The following is a 26,503-nucleotide window of genomic DNA, read 5'->3' on the forward strand; positions in this document are numbered from 1 at the left end:
GTATTGGTTGTGTTGCCATCCCATGTACCTGCTCGCCACGACAATGATTACATACTTGATTGCTTACAACTCTTGACTCACTACTACACACCTACCTGTCAAGTCGTGCTTTGCATTGAGGTGCTCAATTCACTACCTACAATATATATGGCCACCAGGGCCCCCCCATCCGATCCCAAAACACCCACATTGTAGGCATTGTGCACAGATGCTTGTTGTCAAGTGGCTCGCACATGATGTTTTGTTTGCACATTAAAACAACACACATATGGCCAAGGTTAGATGTGGTAGTATCTTTAAAGCTGTCTTGCATGAAACTCTATAAGCCCATAGAGCGGCATGGAGATTCATTTTCCAATATGTCCGTCCTGAACTAACCACTTTAGTCAATACCAAGCTAAGAATTTTATTCGTATGCTGACTTGTCCATTTGCTTGTGGATAATAGGGAGCCGATTTGCTATGGATGAACATAAATTCATTAAGCAGATAGTCGGTTACCTCATTGAGGAAATGAGTTCCCCTATCATTGAAAATTTCTATTGGCAATCCTTATCTTGTGAACACATTCTCATACAAGAATGCAGCTGTGGTTCTCGCATCATTCTTTTGAGTTGCTTTAGCCTCTGCCCACTTGGTCAAATAGTTTGTAGCTACAATGATATATTGAGCTTGGGTTCTATAAGCAGGTGGATGTATTGGCCCAACAAAGTCTATACCCAATTTTGCAAAAGCTCTAGCCCCCATCATTAGTCTTAAAGACGTGCTATCTACACCGGTTGGCATTTTTGGTCGTTGACATGCATCACACCTTCGAACATATTCTTTGGCATCTACAAAAATTGTTGGCCACCATATACCTGCCATTAAGATTTCTCTTGCGGTGGTCTCACTAGAAATGTGACCTCCAGCTAATCCAGCATGTGTTTGTTCTATAATGGAAATACTCGTCTTCATTTGCACAAAGATGCAAATGTTGATCCTTACCTCTCCAATACGATTGGTTTCCAATAAGAGCATAGTCCCTTGCTTTAGTTTCAATTGCTCTTTGGCAGCATTTACTCATATCCCCAGGAAATGTTTGACTTGATAAGTAAGTAACTAGATAGTTACTGCACTTAGGAACAAGTGATAATCGAAACAATGCCACATGAGGTATGGGTGCTTATTTCTGGCATTAAGGACATTTTTTTACAAATCAGTGAAAATCACTCCTCATAGTTGGCCAAAATACTCCAAGTCTCAAGATCCGTTGCATAGTTTGGTCTTCTGCAAAGTGAAGTCCTACTATGGTAATATGTGTTGGACTTAGATATTGGGTTTCTCCTCAGGATTAATACATAAAAGCAATATTCCATCTTGATTTCTTTTGTACAGCCTTCTAGCTAGTAATTGATACATAGCCAATTGCTCAATTAATCGAGTTGTAATAGGAAGTGGTATTTGCAAATCCACTTGAGCTATGATCTGGTGCTTTCAATATTGGAGCTGAAGTGAGAGCTTGCTTAAGATTCATGAAGGATTCTTCACACTCATCAGTCCATTCAAAGAGTGTCATCAAGATGTACATGGGTTTTGCAATTTAACGTACATGTAAAAGAATCGTCTGTAATATCCACAATGTCCCATGAAAGCTTGAACCCCTGTGATTGTTGTCAGTCTAGGCAAATCAACAATAACATGAATTTTATCCATATCAGTAGCTATGCCATTTTTAGACACTATATGTCCAAGAATTTTTCCTTGTCTACACATAAATGTGCACTTTTCAGGATTTAAGTGAATCCTATAAAGGCTACATTTTTTGAATACCTTTTTAAGGTGTTCAAAATGGTCAGCCCAAATTGATGAATATACACATAGATCATCCATATATACTTCCAAGAAATTTTGAAGATATTCTTTAAAAGCATAGCATATCAATCTTTGAAAGGTGGTAGGAGCATTAGTTAACCCAAAAGGCATAACCCGATAGGCAAAAATACCCCATTCAGTTGCAAAGGCAGTTTTATGTTGATCTTTGGGGTCAACCAAAAATTGATCGTATCCCAAAAAGCCATCTAAAAAGCTGTAAGATTATTTTACTACAACTCATTCTAAAACATGCTCAGTGATTGGAAGAGAAAAGTTGTCTCTAATGGTAGCTGCATTCACTTTCTTGAGATTGACACACAAGGCTTAATTTTCCATTTTTCTTGGGTACTACCATAATGGGAGACACTCAATCTGTGTGTTCAATTTCATAAATGAATTCGGATTTCTTTAGATTTTCAATCTCTTCTTTGATCTTTCTGGCCAATGTCTCATTATAAGTGTATGGCCTTTGTCTAGTCGATTTTGCATCATCTCTCATCTGTATGGTGTGTTGGCAGATTTCTCGATCAACACCCTTGAGATCCTTATAAGACCAAGAAAAGATATCTCGGTATACTTTCAGTAAGCTAACAAAAGCTCTTCTTCGTCTTCCGTCAGGTCATCTGCAATGTAGGTAGGTCTAGGCTCTTCTCCTGGTTTGGCCATACCTATCTTTTTCGCGTTTTCAGGTCCTTCATAGGACTTGCCCTGCTTTTGTAGTTCCCTGATGATAGGATGTTCGACTATGATTTTTCGGTCTTGGAGAGTATATTTCTTGTAATGGGATGGAACACTCATTATATCTTTACCTTCCTCCTCAGTGGTTTCCAGTTCAGTTGTATACATCTCCTTTAGAGCTTTTTTCAACTCTTGATATTTCTTCCTTCGTTCAACTCATGTCATGGTTGAATCCTTGTCCTGATATTTAGGTTTTGCTTGAGTTTCCTTTCTTGTTTTTCTCGATGTTTTGATATTTCTTGCTTTTTGTTTAAAGGATATCTACCCGTGATTTTGTCTTTGACACAATCATGTGCATCTATCTGCATCAAAAATTGTGTTCTATTGAAGACCTATGGCATAGGTCTAGCTTCCAAGTTTCTCGTGTCTCTTTTTCTTCTATACCATTTCCGTCTTCTCGGTTTCTCGTTTGGAAAGTCAAAAACTTTTCCTCCCCTCCTTTTATGACTAGTTTAGCTCTCACATGTTCTTTTTCCGACCTTGAATCATCTGAGGTAGCTGAATGTTCTTCTAACTCATCTGTTGCATCATAGTAGAGGTCTAAAAAGTCTTGTTGAGCTTTCATCAAGTCCTTGGATTCTTGAATATCTTCTTCAATGTGAAGGGTTGAGATAATTTGTATGGGAATTATGTCATAGCTATCCTCATTGCGAAATTGACTAGACATAGACGTATGTACGCATACATCCATTGTTCCTAAAATTTGGGTCCACTCAAATGACTCAAAAAAATGCTCTGGAAAGGGTTCAGGTACTTTGTATCCTACATGGATACTCCCATTGTAAATATCCAATTCCATTTGTAAATTAATACTAACTCTACTAACACTAACCCACTATGAAAAGTCCTATCACCTCCATTTCTCTCCTCTCTCTTTCCCCACCAACTTCTTGATAATTCCAAGCAAAAGAAATTAGATAAATTGCTGAAAATCTAACCCAAACATGGTTAGAGGAGTAACCCTAGCCTTCAAAATTGCTATAAAAGGAGGGTGTAGCTAGCACAAAAGGGGGAGCCATAAGCAAGAGCACTATGCTATAGCTTGAGAAGCCAAGCTCAACCTCTCTAGAAGGAGCTCTTGAGTGGAATCTCATTGTCTTATGCATGTGCATGTGTTGTAATAGGGGATTAGCAAGGGAACTCTATGCCATTGTAAGAGAGAGAGTGATCATTCAATTGAGAGTAGGAAATCTATCATTTCTCCTACTAGTGTAAGCCCAACATTTGCTGAATCAAGGAGGGTGGAATTGGACTAAGCTTGGATACTTTGTCTCCCTTCCAACGTGAAGTAATGGACAACAATGATGCGTAAGTGTCTTGGTGTTTTTTGTTAAGTTCTTGATAGCTTGTCTCTGGTGTTGTCATCAATCTAGCCATAAATCCCACATACTGTAAGAGGGCGACATGGTGGAGAGGACTCCCCTGGCCTTAAGACAATGATTGGGGTGGCTTTTCTTGTGATGTGTTGTGGTGAAATTTACGCAAGCTATGTTGAACAAATACTAATCTCACTTTGATTGGTCATGACAGATTTGTAAGAAGGCATTAGTGCAACAAGCACCCCCTTCCCCCTTCTCTCTCTTTCTTACATATATATATTTATGTTTGCTTGATCATTAACGATACACTTCAAAGCAGCCCGAGCACCATCTCTCTCTCTCTCTCTCTCTCTCTCTCTCTCTCTCTCTCTCTCTCTCTCTCTCTCTCTCTCTCTCTCTCTCTCATGTTTTTAGTGTGTGAGAGTGTTCCATTGGTGTTAGGGTTAGTGTAAATTCCTTGCTTGTTTGTGGGTTGCTCTAACGATTCTCCTCTTTTGCGTCCTAGTTCGCTCTTAAACTAGGTGGTGCCCCTTGTGTAGTTGGGATTTGGCCGGGGGTTAGTTGTTTTGGTTTGTGTTGTGTTGTGCCCCAGCCCCATTGAGCAGCACGGGAGCCTTGAAGGGTGTCTAGAGGTTGCTCTTCTTGTTGCCCGCCCCGGACCGCCTCACCGTTTTGACTCTCAAGTTTCTCTAATCTATCTTTTGTTTGTTTTAATTCCTCAGCTAGAATCGCGTCTTGCTGTTCTTTTTTCAGCTTCATGCGGGTTTTCCTAGCTTTCCATGTGTTTCTATGGCTTCTTCATCCTTGACTTGCCAATTCCGTCTCTGACTTTCCCTTCTCTGGTTCTGTAGGGGTTTTCTTCGCTTGAGCTCTAGTCACAACTTGTGTTGGTATCTTGGTTTCATTTTCAGACCCACTGCTAGTAGGAATCGACTCTAGCATGTTCAATGTCGTCTTTTGCACTTTGTTGGGATTCTTTGAACAATCCTCAATGAAGTGAGTGACACCACACTCTGTGCAATATGCATTTATTCTATGATCTCTGTGTGGACAAACATTCATCAAATGGTCACCTCCACACTTATAACAGGGTCCCAATGCAGGTCTTGGTGTCCCTTGATTTGCTCTTTGTGGGTAGGTTGGTCTTTGGCCTGAAAACCCCCCATGAGCTATGAACATAAGTGTTCTTGCGTCCAAGTTATACCTCTCTTCATTTGAGGCATGTGCGGTTGTTGGTGGTCCAACATTTCCTATCATGCTCCAAGGTTCTGGTTGTTTTGGTTCTTCAGATGGATAATACACAGTAGGAGCCATGGGTTCACCGGAATCTTCGTAATAAGTCTAAACAGGCACTAAAGCTCGTTCTTCCTGATTCTCTAGGGTAGGTGCATATCTAATACCCACTAGTCTCACTCCTGGTAAGGGTGGTTGTTGCCCCAATATTGGTTGTGGCCTTTCTACCCCCATAGGTCCTGGTACGTTTCCCGTTGGGTATCTAGGTACTGGATGTACCTGAGGTGGTGCTATTTGAGCTGGAGGTGCATACTGACGCTCCTTCACATAACCCTTGTTGTAATAGAACTCTTCTGTTGAATGATTCGTCCATTTTTGTTCTATTGCACACCATTTTGTTAGTTTTGGCATTGGTTTAGGGTATGGTGCTAATCTCCTTATAGCATCTTCTATCATTTGTTCCATGTTCGGCATTGTTGTTGTTTGGACATTCTTCTTAGTGGTGGTCTCGCTAGCTACGGAAGATGAGCTACTAGAAGCGACATTCGTATCCGTTGCCACCTCTCCATAAACAACACAGTTATCCACTAAGTACAAGGCTTCTCTGGTCACTTTCTCAAAACTTGTACAAGCTTTCAGGTGCAAGTCTTTCTTGAGAGTGTCATTTCTCAGCCCTTCTATGAAGAGGACAGATAGTCTGTCATCTTGTGGTCGTTCCTGCACTGGACATCTCTCTATGTATTGTTTGAAGCGAAGCGAAGCTTCCTTCACCTTTTCTTGCTCCTTCTATTTGAAAGCATATATTTGGGATACCGTGTTGTGTTTGATCCCTCTTTTCAAAAATTCCTCGGCAAACTCTCGCAGCAAGTGGTCAATATCATGGAAACCTCCACCATTCAGTGGTTGAAACCATGTCAATGCCGTCCCTTCTAAAGTAAGACCAAATCCTTCGTATTGTGTGTGAAAATATGTTATCTGCTCAGCTCTTAAGACTTGCTTAAAGAGTGAGACATGTGCATATGGATCTTCTGAGCCACTATACTTCTTCGGCATACACTTGGCCACTTGAGATGGTCTCATGCGTCTATTGTCTGCCACCAATCTCATTGCTCCTGTATCTAGACTAAAACTTTCTCTTGTGTCATGGGCTACTCTAGTTGGATCCCTCGCCACAAACCTACTACTAGGAGGTATATGTGATGGTGCTGCTGCAAACATCGGACCTACCGTAGTATGTGTAGAGAATGGAACTGCACTACCTCGATTCGTAGCCATTGACTCTCTAGAATGTAATGTTCCCATTGGGCTTGGCATAGAATAATGAGGTCGACTAAAAGATTCAGTTACATGAGTCCTCTCTCTACCTGTTGCCATCGGTTTTGGCATGACAGTTGTAGGTGCTGGTCTCAGTGGGCTTGGAGTGACATAATAATGGTGGAGTGGTCCCCCAAAGTATGTGTATCATTTCAATTCCTTTTTATCGATTGCTGCATATCGTCTTCCATACTTGTCGCAGGCAACAATCTTCGTTTCTGATTCCTCTGTGTAGGTAAAGACATAAAGTCTTTTCCGCTCTGTCAACTCATCAATGTAGGGTTCCTCGCATCTATAATAGAGATCTTCCTCTCCATTATTATACTTGTATAACCCCACATAGACGTTGTCTCTGTTGAATCTCAAAGTTTCGTTTTCTCGTCTTAATCTAGCATTAGGGAAGCTCATTATTGGTGCTTTCTCGGTTCTTCATCTTATTTGGCTTTCGTGCCCATCAATCCCCACTTGTCCACAATGTTAGGATTCAGGACTACCAAGTACATGATACCTTCATCATCTAGGTACCTATCTCCGCTATAGCTCACAGGCACTAAGTCCTTGAACTCACTTGGTCTATCTTCTATCTTCACACAGTAGCGGTCCATACCATCTTTGTAGATCTTGGCACCTTTCTTGTTGTCATATTGATACTTGATGAACAATAACTTCATTGCGGCCAAAGGGTTTGATGGTCCTGCTGCCATGTTTCCTCTTTCGTTTAAGTTCAAGTAACCTAAGTGTTCATTGAAAATCTCGTAAGATCTCTCTGAATAAGTATCAGAAATACTTCCTTCAAGGATCGGCTCTAACGGTCGCACTACACTTTGGTTTACACTCTCCTCGGTTGATATGACACTTGCTTGTTCTCTTTGTCTCAGTTGGTTATTCTGGAGATATCTACCGGATCTCAAATTCATCAATCCCCCTAGAGGAATCTAACTTTTCAGTCTCAGCAATTTGTTTTATCCCCGTTTCGGTGACCAAAAGTGATCCAAACTGAATGATACTTGGTCAAATGGTTTGTTTTGTCAATTAGAAGACTTCTGTGATCTCAAGTGAAAATTTTGTATCAGCTTTGCTCAAAAAGACATTATACGCGTATGATGTCTTTTTTTCCAGATTTTGGATATTTTTGCTTTGCTCACTCCCAGTAGCACCCTTATGCTCTATCCACTCACAAAATTCAATTTGAACTCTGGTTGTGCAAGTTATGGCCAGATTAAGCTTTTCTGGGCAATTTTCCGCTTTTTGACTTACCTGGGGTCAAATGTGATCCAAATGAGATGAAACTTGAAATACAAGCTCTAGACAACTAGTACAAAGGATCTGTGATAGAAAAATGTCAAAATTTCCCCAGAATTAGGTTGGAGACATCATACGCGTATGATGTCTTTTTGTCCAATTTTGGTCTAAACTTGATATTTGAGCTATTCACTAAGTTTGCAACAATGTTGTCAAGTCAAAATTCATAAATCACATCAGCAAGTGCAAAAAGACATTATACGCGTATGATGTCTTTTTTTTCACAGATTTACCCAATTTTCAATTTTAAGCTTCTCCAAGTGTTTGTATTTGAGTTTCAAGTGTTTTTATCAAGTTTGAATGCAAAAATGAGCTCTGAATCAATTTTCCCCATTCTTTGCGTTTTTTGCACTCTGACTTGGTATTTTGAGTTTCTAGAAGTGTCAAAGCCCTTCTTTTATGTTGATCTTAGGGTAAAACCCCCCTTCTGAACACTTTGGTAATGTCAGATTTTTAGTTTGGTCTCTGTTTAGCCCTTAAGACATCATACGCGTATGATGTCTAATGTTACAGAATTCCAATTTTTTGGCACATAACTCTTCCAAGAGCTCTCTTAACTGCTCAACAACACTCAGTTTCACAGAAAATCTCTCTGCACTTTGTTTGTGCAAGTTTCACTACCAAATCAACGGTTTAGTGATCTAACATGCAAACAAACACATCAAGCAAATAAATCACTGATTAATAGCTCTAGATCAGGATCAAATCAAGTCCTACCTAAGCTACTTCTAATCATAAAATGAGTTTTTGCAATGGTGAGTATAAAGAGATTCACTGCCACACACGGACTAGCAAATACCTCAATATAACTACCACTCAACACCAACAAAAATCAATCTAATCTAAACCAAAAACTATCAAACACGAAAGACCCAGGAATCTACAAGTTTCCTAGCACCTCTCAAAGATCCTCGGAGTCCACCACTCCTAGACCTCTCTAACTAAAATATACAAAGTAAATGAAACACTTCACCTCGTAGGATTAGTCTAAGGTCACCTACTTAGGGCTCTCGTCCCCGGCAGTGGCGCCAAATGTTGGGCGGTTATGCCGCTAGCGGATGCTGTAATAGCGAGAACTCAACCAAAAACAAGAATGTCAGACGAGGATGGAGCTTGACCCGCAGGCGCATGGAAACAAATAGATGGGTGTTACTCACCTACTCGACCTTCTAGAGACAATCACTACCAAGGAAATCAAATCTAAGTTCTAAAAATGCAAATGACTGAAATCCATCCTACGAGAAAACGCTATCCGAAACATGATCAAAAGTCATCAAATCAGCCTCAAACTCAAAGGGGAGACTATACACCACATAAGGATAGTACCCTATGAATCTACAATATAATCTCAACCTGTAACCACTCCGTGCGGTAAACGCATATGAAGACAGGAAAAAAAAGTTCAGGTGACCGAAATTCGACAATGATGATACTAATGTGTAGCTCTACTCGCTGCGGTTCTATCGATATATGGCACGCTCAATTCCGACACACAGATAGGGAGAAAACTCACATAGAAGCTCGTGAAAGCTCACCTTGCGTAGAAGCCGAATGCGCGCACACTTGGTATCGGTGCGTAGCTCTCGCTGTTGCTAACACAATGGTGGTGTTGCTTCTCCAATGGCGGCTCCGTAGCTCGCATAGCAAGAGGATAAGACTCTCTCTCTCTCTCTCACTCTCTCTCAGACACAGTCACGGCGCTTCAAAACTTATCTTGATTAATGATTCAAAAAACTTATCCTTAGGTTTACAATAATTGGCTCTTATACTTCAGCCTTGGAAGTGTGAACACCTCTCTAATCTAAATTCATAAGCAGGTGAAACTACTTGGGGAATACAAGCTGGAAACTCAATTGAGTCCCGCTAATTACAATGAATCGGCTCCATCAAAAATGAAATGTCGAAAAGACATTTATTACAATAAGTGTTTACAAAAATATGAGTGTGAGTAAAAATGTCGAGGTGTAGTCCTCCGCTCAACAATCCTCTTCAACATCGTTCATATATACGGGGTCGTCACCAGTTCCTATGTTCGTCTTTGAACTGGGGTCTGACTTTGCTGCTTTTTGCGATCTCTTCCTTCATGTTTTCTTCTTTTTCTGAGATTGGTCAATTGATGCCATGTCTCTTTCCTCAAGAATATGATTTTGTTTTTGGAGCATCGATTGTGTGAGTACGTTTACTTCTACCACATGTGTACTTTGTGATGGCTCCTTGGTAACCTCAATCAAGTTTAATGGGGTGATCTTTGGCGCATTTGGATTATTCGAACATTGGGCAAGCAAATGATCTATGCCACATCGATTACACATGAGTGTCGGCATTGTAGACATGCTCGCTTGATTGGTTTGCATTAGTGTGGTGTTCTTTTGTAGCCTAATAGGACACTCGGCTACACGATGTGGACCTCCACATTGGCATCATTGAAGAGGTGGTCTCTTGGCAGTGTAATTGATATTTTGGCCTCTTGCAGCAAGAGCAGCTACTTGATAGACATGTTTGACTTGTCCCCAATAGTCCTCCATGTAGTATTGTGGACTTTCTTCAAGCGCGTCAATCCCATAGGGAATATGAGGGTCTATATCTTCCTCACAACCTTCCAAATAAGTAATAGATGACTCATAACCCACTTGATTCACATAAGTGATTCTAGGATGTGGTGGTTGTGGTCCTAGCACTGGAGGTGGTAAGGGTGTTGTTTGAACAACATTTTACGCCCTAGGGACCATGTGTTGTGACGTTTGTTCAAGAGGTGGAGCCGGCATCAATACAGGCACTCGAGCTGTGTTTGTCCATGCTAAGGTTGGTCTATTGGCCATCGCGCGCTTAAATACTATGCAATTAATCCTTAGCTTGATGACCATACCTCCCACATGCATTGCAATTCCCATCGAATTTTACTCTAAAAGTAGGGCATTCACTGGTACTATGCGGACCATAGCATACTGAGCACCATTGTTGCTCCCTTCTTGGATACATATGATTGTTTTGCGGAGCACAATTGTCTCTAAGACTCTCTTGAATGGCCTTGGTGAGATTTGTTTACGTCATCTCAGATATCTTTGGCTCCTTAGCAATAGGCTTTAGGGTCATTGGCTAATGCCCCGATGCTTGCGAGCTAATAGATTTAGGCTCAACAGACACTCTTTCTCCTTGAATCATTAAATTATCCTCCAATTGGATTGCATTGGTGGTGACTGCTTCCCAAGTGGTGACACCTCTAATGACTAGGCCATTGTAGATATCCTCATGTCGTAATCCCCTAATGAATCTATCAAGCAATTGATTATTATTGAAGCGCTCATTTGGATTACAACAAGAATTCAAATGCTTCAAGCGACTAATAAAGTCTCTCACCAACCTCCTTCCTCTCGTTGGGCTTTCTGGAGCTGAGAGGATACACCCCAAAGCACTCCCTCTCGTATGTATTTTTTCACGAACAGTCTCCTAAGAGTAGGGTAACTCGTTTTTTCTTCCACCCTTAGGGTTCTGTACCAATCCCATGCCTTCCCACTTAAGGTTAGGCTTAAAGCATTACTCTTATGCAGTTCATTGTGTTCTCCTAGAGAATCGCATATTTGCTCAAACACTTCGATATGGTTTCTCACATCCCCGTCTCCACTAAATTTTTCTGTGAGCTTGGCTATTGGTACTACCTTACTTCTAGGTTCTCTATCAGGCGTGTTACGCATTCTCAACAATAGATCGACTGATATCTTGAGCAAATGTTGCCAAGTCACCTAAGTGAGCAGGCACCGTGGGTGAAGGTGCTCCATAGACTACATGTGGAGTAGTTATTGGCATTGGGCTTGGCGCATAGGAAGCCCTTGGGTTCCACGTTTGGTACGGTGTTGTGCCATGTGGCGGCCCAAAGTTCATATGTGTGGCCCTAGGAATAGCAGACGTTGGAGGTGACATGCTAATGCTAGCCGATATGGTCCCATGGAAATAAGAACTTGGGTGTTGTGGTTGTGGATCATAGGTTCTTGAAACAATGGGAGGGGTAGGGGCTACATGAGTACAAGAACTATAGGTTTATACAATTGGTACACACTTGTAGGTATGGTTGTAGTCATTGAGCTACCATGTAGCGGTGCTTTACTAACACATGAGGTCCATGGTGTGTTTCTTGGTATGCCCATCATTGGGGTAGGCATGGTAGCCGTGGTGTCATCAAGGGAAAGATGAGCTAGACTTGGAAAAGTAAAGCTATCACTTGTGGGCTCAGATTTCACTGAGACCCTTGGCGAAACAACATATGGAGGATACATCGGACTTACCGAGGGAGTCTCCATTTGCGATAAGGCTGGTTGTTTAGCCTTCCCTATATCCAAAAGTCTCATGAGACCCGTTGAAGGCATGTGGATCCCCTTGTTCCGAGTCTCTCTAGCTCAATAACCCTATGGATGACCTCACAAACTCTTTGTTGTTGATCCTCCACACTAGCAGCACTCGTTGTGGATTGTAGGACATCTAACCAACCCACGTGAAAGGTGTGACATGTGTATAGGTCGGTTAGAGTTTTCGTTTGTAGTTTGTACTCCCAGTTCTCATTTAAGAACACTCCATCTAGGGTTGAGGTGCTAGGGGTGTCCTTTGAACTAGATGCAATGTGCCTCTTTATGGGTTGACCCTTAGTGGTTGCTAAGTCAGGAGCACTCGATTTCTCTCCTAGCAAGGATATTGACATAGGAGCTTTCTCTTTTAACTCTCTCCGTTGCTCCGCCTTGTGTAAGCTCTCAATTTCCTTTTCCCTAGCCGCAATGATATACCACTCAACTTCTTGTACTTCGACAAGGCTTCTACCATCAGGTAATATCACCTCGCAGGGGAATAGCTCTAAAGAGTCAGGGGGTGCAGTGAATGGAGTATTCATGTGCACACTCTCTTTTGCATAGGATCTATGTTGGTCATGAATGGCGAATTTACTTCCCCACCCCCCTCATTTACATCGTTAGCTCCATGTTCGGAGCGAGTGGCTCTACTAAAGGTTTCCTTCAAGTGGCTAAGCACGCTCGGCCTAGACCATGGGCCCATGGCATGCATGTCTTGGCTTAAGCTATCAAGATTAGGCATTGGGTAACCCTCCGTTCCCGCTGAGGGCTTAGAGCCTAAGGTAGATGAATAATGAGAACTCACGTATGTCAAAATGCTCGCTAGTTTCTCGGTTTTAGCACACGACCAGAGCACAAATGCATGTGCCTTTGGCACCTTGCAAGCGTCGATGAATACCCTCGAAGGTTAACCGCCTGATTTTTTGGGCGTTTTGCACCCCGTTTTCACTCGTTTTTTATGTTTTTAATATTGTTTAATGATCAGTTTTTGGATTAGAGAGTGTGATAGCTTGAAAAGAGCGTATCACTCAAAGGGTCGTGGTGTGCTACAACACAACATTCGGTTACCCGAAGCTCCGATGGTCCTAAAAAAGGTTGATTTTTACTTAGGCATAAGTAATTTTAAAGGGTGATTGAGGCCTGAGCCTGAGCGTGGGCTTGGGCTTGGGTCTGGGGAATGTTCCCGACCCCAGTCCTACCTTTAATTTTTTTTTTATTTTTTTTGGGATAAGGCCGTTGCGGCCGCACTGGCACATGAGCACACACACACCCAACCTACCTACCTACAACTTATAGAGCTATTGTTACACACTAACACAATACTACATCAACTCATTAGCTAACATATCTACTTAATATACTTTACACAAAACTAACATTATGGATCTACTACCTTAATTCTAACACCTTATCACAAAGAAAACACAGTACCTTTCAACACCTTATTAACAAAACAATACACTGCAGCAAAACAAACTCCTTCTCAACACACACACCTTCCTTCTCTACCTTTCCTACATTTCAAAATGCACCAGAAAGCAGCATAGAGTGCTACTTGAGCTTAATGCAGGGCATTTCCCCAGCAGCGGCGCCAAAAATGTGCATGCCTATCGCACGTGTCAATGCAAGGGACTTGCCCATACACTGTGCACAAGCCACAAACGGCTGCAAGCACACAACCATACTAATCTAGCAAGCTCAAGAGAGCAAGGGTATGTCACTCACTGCCCTACGCTCGGGCCTTCGTGGAGGATTCCTCGCTGCGAAGAAGAAGGAGCTACCGCCGTGCCGCACTCAACCGCCTCGCCGCCGCTGTGCCATTGTCGCAATGCTCGATCGTACTCCTCTCTCTCCCTCCCTCTCTCTCTCTCTCTCTCTCTCTCTCTCTCTGTCTCGCATACACACACACACACACACACAAGGAGATGAAGAAGAAGAAGATGGAGATTGAGCAAGAGCACTTTTCAATTGCACAAATGAGAGAATGAATGATTTTTAGGTTTAGGTGACTTTTATATGAGATCGCCCCATTCACACTTGGGCACCCATGCAAAGCTAACTAACCCTTGAATGTTCCAGTTAGAGTGCACCTCTCATCGGCGATCACTCTTACCCTTTTCCTATTGGACCGACAAGCCGGCCCATGACTACTAGAAGTGGATGCCGGTGGTCAACAATATATTACAATCTTGAAACTCAATCGAGTCCCAAAAAATAATTACATTGAGTTTGACGGAATAAATAATACAAAATTGGGATTTTCTCGTGTTCAATGGTTAACACACACTTATGATCAAACCCCCTGATTCTAAAGTATGCTCATACTCAAAACTGGACATATAGGAATTGATGCCAATTTTCTTCTTTTTCAATGCACATAGTCAATATTTCCTTAATCAAGTGCTAATCACAATGCACACACATGGAATTTGACAAAACTTTTGGCGTAATCATGGTATTCACAAGATTCAAATTATCAAAACTTGACTAATCAATTCATTCCCAATCCAATCAACAATTGTACACAATGAATACCAATCGCAGCACACACTTGATCTTGGCATTAGGTTAGTGCATATTGGGATTCAGTTAGGAACTTAACCATAAAATCAATTGAGCAAGCAAGAGCACTCACATATTTAATAACAATCCAAGCAAATCTTTGCTCCACGAGTAGCTGCATCGACACGCACATGAATGTGCCTCTCTAATTTGTCTCCAAAGTTGACCAATCTGGTCAAAAAATCCAACACTCAAATCCATTCTCTCTCTCTCTCTCTCTCTCTCTCTCTCTCTCTCTCTCTCTCTCTCTCTCACACACACACACACACACACACACACACACATAAGTGTGCCTCTCTAATTTGTCTCCAAAGTTGACCAATTTGTCAAAAAATCGAGCACTCAAATCACAACAATAAGCAACAATTAGCACATAATAACTTGATTAGAGTGAAGGTGTAACCTTTAATTAAGAAATTATACATACATTATACATCAAGGATAGTGGTTAGGTTAGCAAAATTTGTCAATTCTTAGTCAAAATTAGTGATTTATTTATCAGAATTAGTGAATGTTAGAATGGAATTAGTGAATTTCAGTGGGATTGGAAGGTTTAAGAGTTAGATAACTCAAACTGAGTGAGCAATCATTGTGCACACACATTAGGAAAATTTTGGACTCAAATTTAATCCTTTTAGGGCTAGCTAGAGAATGTTGTGCGACCAATGGATGGAAAGCTACCATAACGGTAGCTCGATTTTTTCTTCTTTTTACATAAAATTTTTGCATTTTCAAAAAAAAAAGAAGCTATTTGATAATAATAATCATTGCGATTTGCTCAAATCTCTTTGCTGTCAGCACCAAATACAAGACAAAACTAGCATAACTCACACTCAATGCACTTGTGCACACTTTTTTGATATGAAATATTTCATGCTATTCCTGCTTGTTCCCATCTACTTGCGCTCAATTTACTATTCTCCACACATTCAATTGCATTCTCTTTGTGCTCGGTGACACTATTGACCACTCTCCTTTTCTAGGTTTTGTTGTGCATCTTAACGTCGTTGAAGAAGCACTAATGGAGAATAGACGACCTCAACGACCATGTGCAAGTATTAACTATGTGGAAATATTCAAAAGCTTCAATTTGGACAATGGTCGTTGGCTTTCCACCACCATTACCATTGGAGGTTGGGTTCTCCTGCGAACAAGAAAGAGAAAGCACATGGGAAGTGAATTTGTGAACAGTTACAAAGGCAGGGTGAAAGACTTTCGCTTGTCACAAACGGGAAAAAAAGTGAAAGAGGTGCTCATTGAACGTGCATATATGCACTTAGAGCTGCATCTGAGAGCAACCAGACAAGGTTTCCAGCTCATCAACCAAACTATGCATTTACTAACCTCCAATAAAGACATTTTGTTTATCGTTTAACTTATGTTAAACTTGTCTATTGCAAATATCTATCCCTTGAGCATTGGCAGTCGGTGGATTGTATTATAGGCATTTTTTATGCATTCCATGCATAGGTGGGCAAACTACTATATAAAAATAGCACTAGAAGAGGGCTGGTTGAGAGGGGGGTATTTTTCTTTGACCACTTTTACAATGCACCGCATTTGGCACTTGGATTTGGCAATCTTCAATATCTCTCTGTGTGCTTTGTCTCACGTGTCAGAGGCTGGGAACTTGCCAAAACACCGTGTGCGAGCCACGAATGGCTGGAAGCACACAACTAGACAGTCCTAGCAAGCTCAAAGGGGCAATGGTGTGTCACTCACCGCTTAATGCTAACTGTCGTGAAAGATCCTGTGCCGTGAAGAAGAAGGAGCCGCCGTCGCCACCACACTCAATTGCCTTGCCGCAGCCGATGCCACCACAATGTTCAATCACACACACTATACACACACACACTCTCTCTCTCTCTCTCTCGAGCATACACTGTGGGACAGGTGTCTAACCTCACTCCTATCTTATTGCAGATTTAGCGAGAACCACGATTAAATTGTCAATCCATTGGACGAAGCTGACTCGACTAGTGCATAGAGGCTACAAGAGGTTGTCAATCTCTCGAAAAACAACAAACAACTCGCATCTAACTCAAGTTACACTCAAGTGACTGAAATCACCAAAAGCCAATCACTCATCATCAAACAAATCACATCCGTTACAGCAGCAAATGACATCCAAACGTAACGAAACTTCTAGGACATGTTTATAAGACCTAAGCACACATGCTTATGGTCTCAAATCCCACTTTAGGTCAAGTGTCAAAATCGCGATTGCTAACAGCAGTGGATTTTTTACCTAGTCGTTTTCGACCCTGATAAATACTTAGCAATGATGCCCCAATACCCCGCCTATGCTTAGTTTTTTATTTTGAAGTGTAAATTCCTACTTATGATGAAATTAGACCGCGAGTCGATGACGCCAAAAGCTACAAAATACTGTGATGTGTTTACGTCAATGTGTAGAGCTCTTACCTGCGGTTGCAATGTGACAACCGGGGAGGGAGTAGAAGGGCGAAAAGGAGAGAAGTAAGCTCACACTGTGTATTTCATTATCCAAAAACTTGATAATAACTTACAAAAATTGGCTTTTATACCTTAGCCAAGGTTTTTGGTGGTCAAAACTAATAATTTGGGAGCTCTAACTAAAGATGGGTAATGATAGGTTGATACAATCTGGAAGCTTGTAGCCCCGGCTCATCTATTACAAGGATTTATCCAAAAAATAGGAGTTACAATATTCCCGATTTATCAAAATAATAAGTGTTTTTACAATGAGAGCTCCGAAAATGGTATCTGAGTTAGCTTGCTGTTAACATTCCCCCCTCCTCACCTGTGTCGTCCCTTGACACAGCTTTATGGGTTGAAATAGTCTTCAGGTTGATGATTGGCGAGGCGGTCTTTAAGCGAATTTAGGGCCTTTTCGTATCTGATCTTTCTCTCTTTATCTAGCACCTACAAAAACTGCATATTGACTCTGTTTTTCAGCTCTACTGCAGAGTAGCCTACAAATCTCAAAGTCAGGTTGCTAATCACTGGCCCAAATATCTTCGTTGGCCAAGTGAAGAACCCTGTGTAGAACGATTCCTCAAACGCCAACATATTGTAAGAAGGTAAGAACATACATCTGGTGTAGAAGCCATAGAGGACTTATTTGGAAGGTTGGCCACTGAGATCGTAGCATAAACCTTTATTACCCTCAAGGAATGATATCCACGGGGCACCTGCTTGCTCTGGCTCATGGAAAACTTCGATATAGGTGAGCAGCATTCGACAGATTTTATATAGCATTGCACATGATAGATTCGGTAGACATTTGAAGAAGGACATGGCACCCACTAGGATTTTCACCATGTATTCTTCTGTGGCCGATCCCTTTTTTGGAGCTGGCAGTCTTGGGTAGTTCAGCCATGTTGGCTGCCTCTTCATTATTGCCTCTTGTGCTTGTCAAGTCCTTACTCTTGGTACAACACAAAAAGTAGGATCTTTTTGTAGTGTCGCAGGTGCTCTTGTGAACAGAATCAAATACCCTGGATTCTTGTTCAACTAGCTCAACCTCCACTTGGGGTGGTCTGCATCTGCGCCTTCTACTTGCATGTCTTTGTACAGCCTCTCTTTGACTTGGAGCAACTCCACCTTTATCAAAGGGTATGGCAGGGATTGCTGATTTCATTGCGCATTGATTTGATTAACGTTGACGGAGTGAAGAATTCTCAACTCCCAATCCATCGCTGCTTTCCACTGCTCATCCACCTCTTGTGTAATCTTTTCTTTCAGTGCATCTTCCTCAGCTTTTGACAGCTAGACCATTGGCATTGTATCAGTTTCAGTTATTTGTACCTGGAATTCATCCTCGCCACCTAGCCCTTCTACTAGCTGTGTCTCCATCTCAGTAAAAGAAACCGAGGGAATATCTATCTGTGGCTGTTCCGAAGTTCTTGCTTCTTCTTGAGTTTCTGTCGGCCATCTCTCAGCAGTTGGTTGACTCTTTTAAGCTCGGCTATTTCTTTTAGCAACTCTTCTTCTCGTTGCACCTGCATTAAAGCCAAGTCTCTGCGCTGAGACTGCTCAGGTTTAAGCTCTAGCTCGAGGTCCTTGTTATTTTTCTCTAATGCTTTGTAGACCTTGTCTGTTCCTTTGATCAAGGCCACTGCGAGATTTTCTCGTATTTGCTGCAAAAAAGTTGTCTGATCATTTATTCTCTATTCTGAGTATTGCAGGGAAGCATTCGCTACATCTAACTGTACCTGAATCTTTTGAACTGACAGGGTTGTAGTTAGAAACTCGTTGGTAACTTCTGTCAGTTGTTCATCTTTTGCTTTGCAAGCATCTGACAACTTCGTAAGTAGGTCACCGAGCTTCTCCATCTCCTTTCGCTGTTTATCCCTTGCTAGCTGATGTTGTTCAGCTTCAGCTTTTAATTCCTGCACTTGCCTTTGTAGATCACTGATAACATTTAATATGTCTTCTAACTCTCCTTAGAGAGCATCAATCACCATCTCTAGTTCTTTAGCCTTTTTCTTGCGGCTAAGTGCTGCTGATCGGAGTCTTTCCGTCATGTCCTACAATTGCTTTGCATATTTGTTGACTTGGAGGATTACCTCATCATTTGATTGCCAATCTTCATTTCTTGCTAGCTACTTAGATGCCTCAATAGTCTCTTGTGTCTCTCTCGGTTGCATCGTGGCAGTTGGTTGTTCTTGCCCTTGAGGCTATGACTGATCTTCTTCAACTTTGTCATCCTGATGCTTCGTGGATGCCTCGGCCTTTTCTTGCTGTGTAGAGGTAGAAGGTGTTTCTTGTTTGTTCAAACTTTGTGGTGTCCTCTGGTGCAGGACTTGCTGCCCTTTCCGGCTCTCACTCTTGTTCTTTGTGTGGCTCTTGTGTAGTAGCTGCATGTTGGGCCGATTCAGCTGCTTCTCTTTGTTCAGGCTCTGCCTCCTTTGTGGGCTCAGTTTTTATGGATTTATCTGTTGGTGATGGTGGTTGGCTTGGCATGGGGTGATCATGCTATTCTGAAGCAGGTGAAGAAGGTTGGGGAGACATACCACCTCGTTCATGCTATGCTTCTCCTTGTACAGTTGCTTCCTCTGCTTGCTTTTGTTGCTCCGTTGCCTCTTCAGCTTCAAAGCTTCTACCTCCTGATACATTTTTTCCAATAACTCGGTGGGATCTTCTACCTATTTCCTGGCATGGTACTTCGTTCTTGGTCCTTTCAATTCAATTGGTACCCACTTTGCCGTGTCCTTACCTTGTGCTTGGCGGCTGCGTTCGTAGGAGTGCTTTTCTCTTTTAAAAGTGGCCTATTTCTGTTGCAGCTCCTTCTGATGTGTTGCCACGGATTTTCTTTTCATCTCTTCCCTTCGTTCTCTTTTTTCCTCATTATCAGAGCTTTCACTACTATGGCGTTCTGGCGAGCTCTCAGCAGGCTCTTCATCAAACTTGTATTGGTAGATCTTGTGGCTCGAGGGGAAGGTTGTGTTGACACAATCCAAGTGTTCTGATCTGGGGCAGGTGGCAAGTTTTTGGCCATGCCGATAGCATGGTAAGAAATTCTGGTTCGAACCTCTGGTGCTCCCACATATATTATTTTTCCCTCTTTCTTTGTCCCTTCCAATGTGGACAACACGTACTGTACATGGTCAATTGGTTGCCTGGTTGTTGATTTGAGAACTTGTGTAAAGGTTCTGGCAACCGCATGGTTGGGTGTGGTGTACCTTGGCGGTCTCTTAGCGAGGAAGTGAAAGTGCTGATGTTACAATCTTGCAGGCTCTTCCACCTGTTTTTGGATGAGGTCGACAAATGTGGCAGCGGCGGTTTCCTTGGTGAAAGTTCCTGCCGTCTTTCTATCTCTTGCCCTCGTTCCTTCTGTTGGCAGTTTTAGAGCTTCTACCACTATCTCTTTTGTTATCACCACTTCGACTTTGTTCCCTTGTTGGTCAGAGATTTGAGTGGTTCCATCTTCTTTGATCGTGGACAAAAGCTTATAAGCTTTTTGAAAATCCACTCCACAGGGCTCTTGTTCGTAAAAATCTCTGAGCCCCCAGCCTTCGATGGGCTTCTTTAGTCTCGGGCTTTGTGGCGACATCATATACTTCTTTTGATAGAAGTTTCGGTTTTACCTGATGTCCATCTTCACTTTTAAATCTAACTGTGAAAACTGTGGTGTTGTTCTCTTCCAACTGTTCTCTTGATAGATAGGTAGCTTTGGCAGTTTTGACTGAACTGGGGTCTAGTTGATACCCGGGGGATTCACTCTATATACAAAAGGAGATGCCACCTGCGCGAGCAGACAACTTTGATAAAACCCCTATATACGACTCATATTAGGGAATATGACCCCCCTATCTACGCTTATACAATAATCAATGCAAAAAACTATCATACCCCTATCTTACATTAAAAATTTAGGTCTCACATGATTTAACTTAGTAAAACTAGTCAAAGAGTGTGTAGCATAGTGACTGGCAACATACTAAGGAACCACTTCTATTGATAACTAGATGTACCCTCAATGTGTCTTAGTTTGACTTTCAATTATAAAGTTGTGTTAGGTTCTCCATGTAAACTTGCATCTATACAAACTCTCTATAGCTTTCATCCCTCAACAAATGAACTATAATCACAAAACAAGCAATTGATACAAAGCAGTGTTAGTTCTTGCATGTATCTTTGTAGCTATTGAGTCACATGTTTGACAGCAGACTCTTTTGGGAAGCCATGATTTTGAAACATAGAAACTTCCTCTCGTTTTGCCCTTTTCTCACTTCTTCTATCCCCCTCCCCCCCCCCCCCCCCCCCAATATGATACCCCCTCCCTTATTTTTAAGCTTGGGATATAAATTATTAGGGGCCTGCCCCTAACTTATACTCTTATGTAACTTGTAAAAAAACCCCCCTCCCCTGCACTTACGTTGTGTGAAGTTTTCCATGGTGAATCCCCCGGGAGTTGATATGGTGGTAGCTCTTGCAGCTTCTCCTTTTGTGAGAGCTTCTTCTTGGCTTTCTCTGCAGCTTGCATGGCACCTGTTAAGTGAATAGAGTGTCAAAGTTAGCAAAATTGGCAGATTCTTCTCTGAAATGTCCTTCAGTCTGAAATGTTGACAATTTGAGTCTAAATCAATTTTTGAACATGCATAGATGCATAAAAACATGTGAAGATCAAAACTATGAAGTCCAAATAAAAATTTGCAACAAAAGTAAATAATCGTGATTCTTTACAGGTGAGTAATTTTTTCAACTTTTTGAAAATTTGATATTATAGGCTTGAAGTATATACCAAATACATACTCTGAGTGAAATATGGGCTCATTTGACTGCACGGGGTGAAAATGGTGCCAGATTTAAGCTTTAGGTCTCTAAAACAGTAGATGTAAAGGAATTTTGAGATTTTGAGCTTCAAATTTGTTCAAACTTGGCTAGTGGGCTTAGGACATCATGTACTTTGGTCTCATGATGGCATAATTGCAAATTTATCCCATTTTGGCCAAAAAGTAAATAATCGCGATTATTAAATTTTCATCAAAATGAACATTTTTTGGTACAACTTGGTTATAGGCATGGTGTAGACCCTGTGTATATGATATGAGGTGATTTGGATCAAAAAATGTGGCTCATAACTCAGAATTTGGCTTGCAAGGACTTCTTTGCGTTTTTTGGCAATTTCCCAAGTTATAGTTGATCTTTTTTGCTAATACTTAAAAATTTGGTATGTAGTAGGTGTGTACAAGTGATAGGTGAGGTGATGATATAATTCTCAAGCCAAAATAGTGAAAAAGTAAATAATCGTGATTATTTACTATAGTCAACATTTTCTTGCAAAACTTGAAAATTTTGACCTAAACACATTCTATACACCTAAAACAAGTCCTCAATTGTATTTGGTAAAGTTTGGTCTTGTCGGCATCACTTTGTGCTTTGTCGACTCTGAAGTTACTCCACTTAGGAACATGTGACATTTGGAACAATGTTACAAGAGGTATGGGTGATTGTTTTCTACATTGCGGACAATCCTTTACAAAAGAGCGAACATCACTCCTCATAGTTGGCCAAAATACTCCAAGTCTTAAGATTCTTTGCATAGTTTGGTCTTCCACAAAATGAAGTCCTACTGTGGTAATATGTGCTTGACTTAGGTATTGGTTTTTTTATTCAAGATTAATGCATAAAAGCAATATTCCATCTCAGTTTCTTTTGTATAGCCTAGCACTTAGTAATTGATACATAGCCAATTGCTCGATTAATCCGATTGTAATAGGAAGTGATATTTGTGAATCCACTTGAGCTATGGTCATCAATGATACCATATTTTTCAACCATTGAGGTATCATTTCCATAGAGAACAGATAGGCATCTGGTAGATCATCGTCTACTCCTTTAGGTGATTCCCCAGAAACAATCCTTGATAAATGATCTGCTCTTTGATGAGTGGTGCCCTTTTTCACAACCACAGCGAAATCAATGCCAGAAGAATGATGAACCATCTCACTATTTTTCCTGTGCTGCATGGCTTGTTGACCAAGTACAATAAAGCTTGGTGGTCCACGAAAAAGACAAATTTGTTGGCTAATAGGTAATGTCTATACTTTTTTACGGCGTAGATCATTCCTAATCCTTCTCTTTCGGTGGTGGTGAAATCATTTTCTACCATATTCAACTGTCGGCTAGCATAAAAAATAGGAAAATCAATTTTCCCGTCTCCTCGTTGAGCTAGTATACACCCAATAGCAAAATTAAAAGCATCTACATGTATGTGGAATATCTTATTCCAATCTAGTGCTTTCAATATTGGAGGTGAAGTGAGAGCTTGCTTAAGCTTCATGAAGGATTCTTCACACACATCAATCCATTCAAAGTGTATAATCAAGCTATACATGGATTTTGCAATTATAGCGTACATGTAAATGAACCGTCTGTAATATCCACAATGCCCCATGAAGGCTTGAACCCCCTTGACTGTTATTGGTCTAAGAAAATCAACAATAACATGAATTATATCCAACTCAGTAGCTATGCCATTTTTAGACACTATATGTCCAAGAATTTTTCCTTGTCTACCCATGAATGTGTACTTTTTAGGATTTAAGCAAATGTTATAAAGTCTACATTTTTTGAATACCTTTTTGAGGTGCTCAAAATGATCATCCCGGATTGATGAATGTACGCATAGGTCATCCATATATACTTCCAAGAATTTCCTAAGATATTATTTAAAAGCATGACTCATCAATCTTTGAAAGGTGACAGGAGAATTAGTTAACCCAAAAGGCATAATCCAATAGGCAAAAATACCCCATTTCGTTGCAAAAGCAATTTTATGCTAATCTTTTGGGTCAACCGAAAGTTGATTGTATCCCGAAAAGCCATCTAAGAAGCTGTAAGCTTCTTTACCTGCAACTCGTTCTAAAACATGCTTAGTGATTGGAAGAGGAAAGTTGTCTCTAATGGTAGTTGCATTCACTTTCTTGAGATTGACACACACTCGTAATTTTCCATTTTTCTTGGGTACTATGACAATTGGACACCTAATCTGTGTGTTCAATTTCATAGATGAATTCGGATTTCTTTAGTTTTTGAATCTCTTCTTTGATCTTTCTGGCAAATGTCTCATTGTATGTGTATGGCCTTTGTCTACTTGGTTTTGCATCATCTCTCATGGGTATAATATGTTGACAGATTTCTAGATCAACACCCTTGAGATCCTTGTAAGACCAAACAAAGAAATCTCAGTATTCTTTTAGCAGGCTTAACAAAAGCTCTTCTTATTCTTCTGTTAGGTCATTTGCAATGTAGGCAGGCCTAGGCTCTTCTCCTGGTTCAGCCAAATCTATCATTTTCGCGTTTTCAGGTCCTTCGTAGGACTCACCCTGTTTTTTTAGTTTCTTACCATGTTGTTCGACTATGATTTTTCGATCTTGGAGAGTATATTTTTTGTAATGGGATGGAACACTCATTACATCTTTACCATCCTCTTCTGTGGTTTCCATTTCAGTTGTATATATCTCCTTTAGAGCTTTTTTCAACTCTTGATACTTCTTTTTTCGCTCAACTCGTGTCATGGTTGACTCCTTTTCCTTTTCTTTTTTTTTTTCTTGAGTATCCTTCCTTTCTCGATGTTTTCGACATTTTTGGATTTTCGTTTGAAGGATATCTACCAGTGATTTTGTCCTTGACACAATCATGTGCATCTATCTGCATCAAGGATTGTGTTCTACTGGAGACTGATGGCATAGGTCTAGCTTTCATGTTTTCGGTGCCTCTCTTTCATCTATACCATTTTTGTCTTCTCGATTTCTAGTTAGAAAAGTCAAAAAACTTTTCCTCCTCTCCTTTCATGAGTAGCTTAGCTCTCACATGTTCTTTTTCTGACCCTGAATCTTCTGAGGTAGCTGAGTGTTCTTACTTATCTGTTGCATCGTAGTAGAGGTCTGAAAAGACTTGTTGAGCTTTCATCAAGTCCTTGGGTTCCTCAATTTCATCTTCAATGTAGAGGGTTGAAATCATTTGGATGATAATTATGTCATAGCCGTACTCATTGCAAAATTGAGTAGGCATAGACGTATTCACTCATACATCCATTGTCGCTAAAATTTGAGTCCACTCAAATGGCTCAAACAAATGCTCTGGAAAGGGTTCAGGTACATAGGCTTCATCGGTGCAACCCCTTTCTAAGATACGTTATTCTCGTTTTAAACTCTCGTTTTCTGAAGCTCCACACATCCAAACAGGAGTGTCTATGTTTAACCAGATGGAAGCTCAGTTTCAACCAAAAAGACTGAATCAAACTCTTGTATGGGTGCTTTATGACATCTCTATAAATATGATCTTTTAGATTAACCCTTTTATAGATCCCACTTGCTTCAAGTACAGAAAATTGTTTCCCCAATCTTGGATAAGTTGTACCTGTTGCATGAAAGGTCTTCCCAATATGATTTCATAATTGAGTTTTTTCCCACAGTCTACTATGGCAAAAGTGTGTTGATATTCAATCCCACAAGAATTAACTATCACTTTTTCAAGCAGTCCTAATGGTCTTTGTTAGACCAGGGGAACTAGAACCTAGGAGTCCACCACCCAACCACCCACTATATAGCATAGCCCCTGGCCCTTTGCCCTAGTTGGACTCCCTTTCCACACTGCCTAGCCCGGCCCTGCCCTTGTCTAGTCCAGCCTTGCCAGTGTACTGACATTACTCCCCCTTTAAGAAGAGTTTTTGTCCTCGAAAACAAAAGTGGGGAACTTCTTCTTAAGAACCCTAATGTTTTCCCAAGTGGCACCTTCCTCAGGTCAGTCTTTCCACTTGATTAAGGCTTGTTGGCGTACGTGATGATGTGTACGCAACTCATGATAATTGAGAACACGTTCAAGTTCATGCGGTAAGGTAGGAGGTTCAATGAAATCAACCAAAATCTGTTGGTCAATGACATTGTCGTCCCCATGTAGCCGCTTACGTAAACGGCTTACATGAAACACCGGATGAATACGAGAATGTGAAGGTAGCAACAATTTGTAGGCATGATCACCTACTCGCTTGAGTATTTTGAAAGGCCCACAATATTGGGGAGATAATTTAGGTGTTGGCCCAGTTTTCAGACTTTCTAAATGTTCTGGCATATGTAAAAATACTTCCTCCCCTTCTTCGAAGGTAACTTGCCGACGTTTCTCATCAGCGTACTTCTTATACCGATCCTGTGCTTATCGGACATTCTCACAAGAAAGATTCAGCATATCCATGTGGTCTTGGAGAAAATCCTTAACCTATTGGAGTTTTTTGGTTGCCAACCCCACCATAACTGGTGACCTAGGTTGAAACCCATACATGAGCATGAAAGGACTAAAGCCCGTTGTGACATGCTTAGCACTATTGTAGGCAAACTCGAGAATAGGTAAGTATTCTTCC

This window comes from Adiantum capillus-veneris, chromosome 9 (assembly GCF_014529385.1).
Source record: "Adiantum capillus-veneris isolate H3 chromosome 9, ASM1452938v2, whole genome shotgun sequence".
Classification (NCBI taxonomy): Eukaryota; Viridiplantae; Streptophyta; class Polypodiopsida; order Polypodiales; family Pteridaceae; genus Adiantum; species Adiantum capillus-veneris.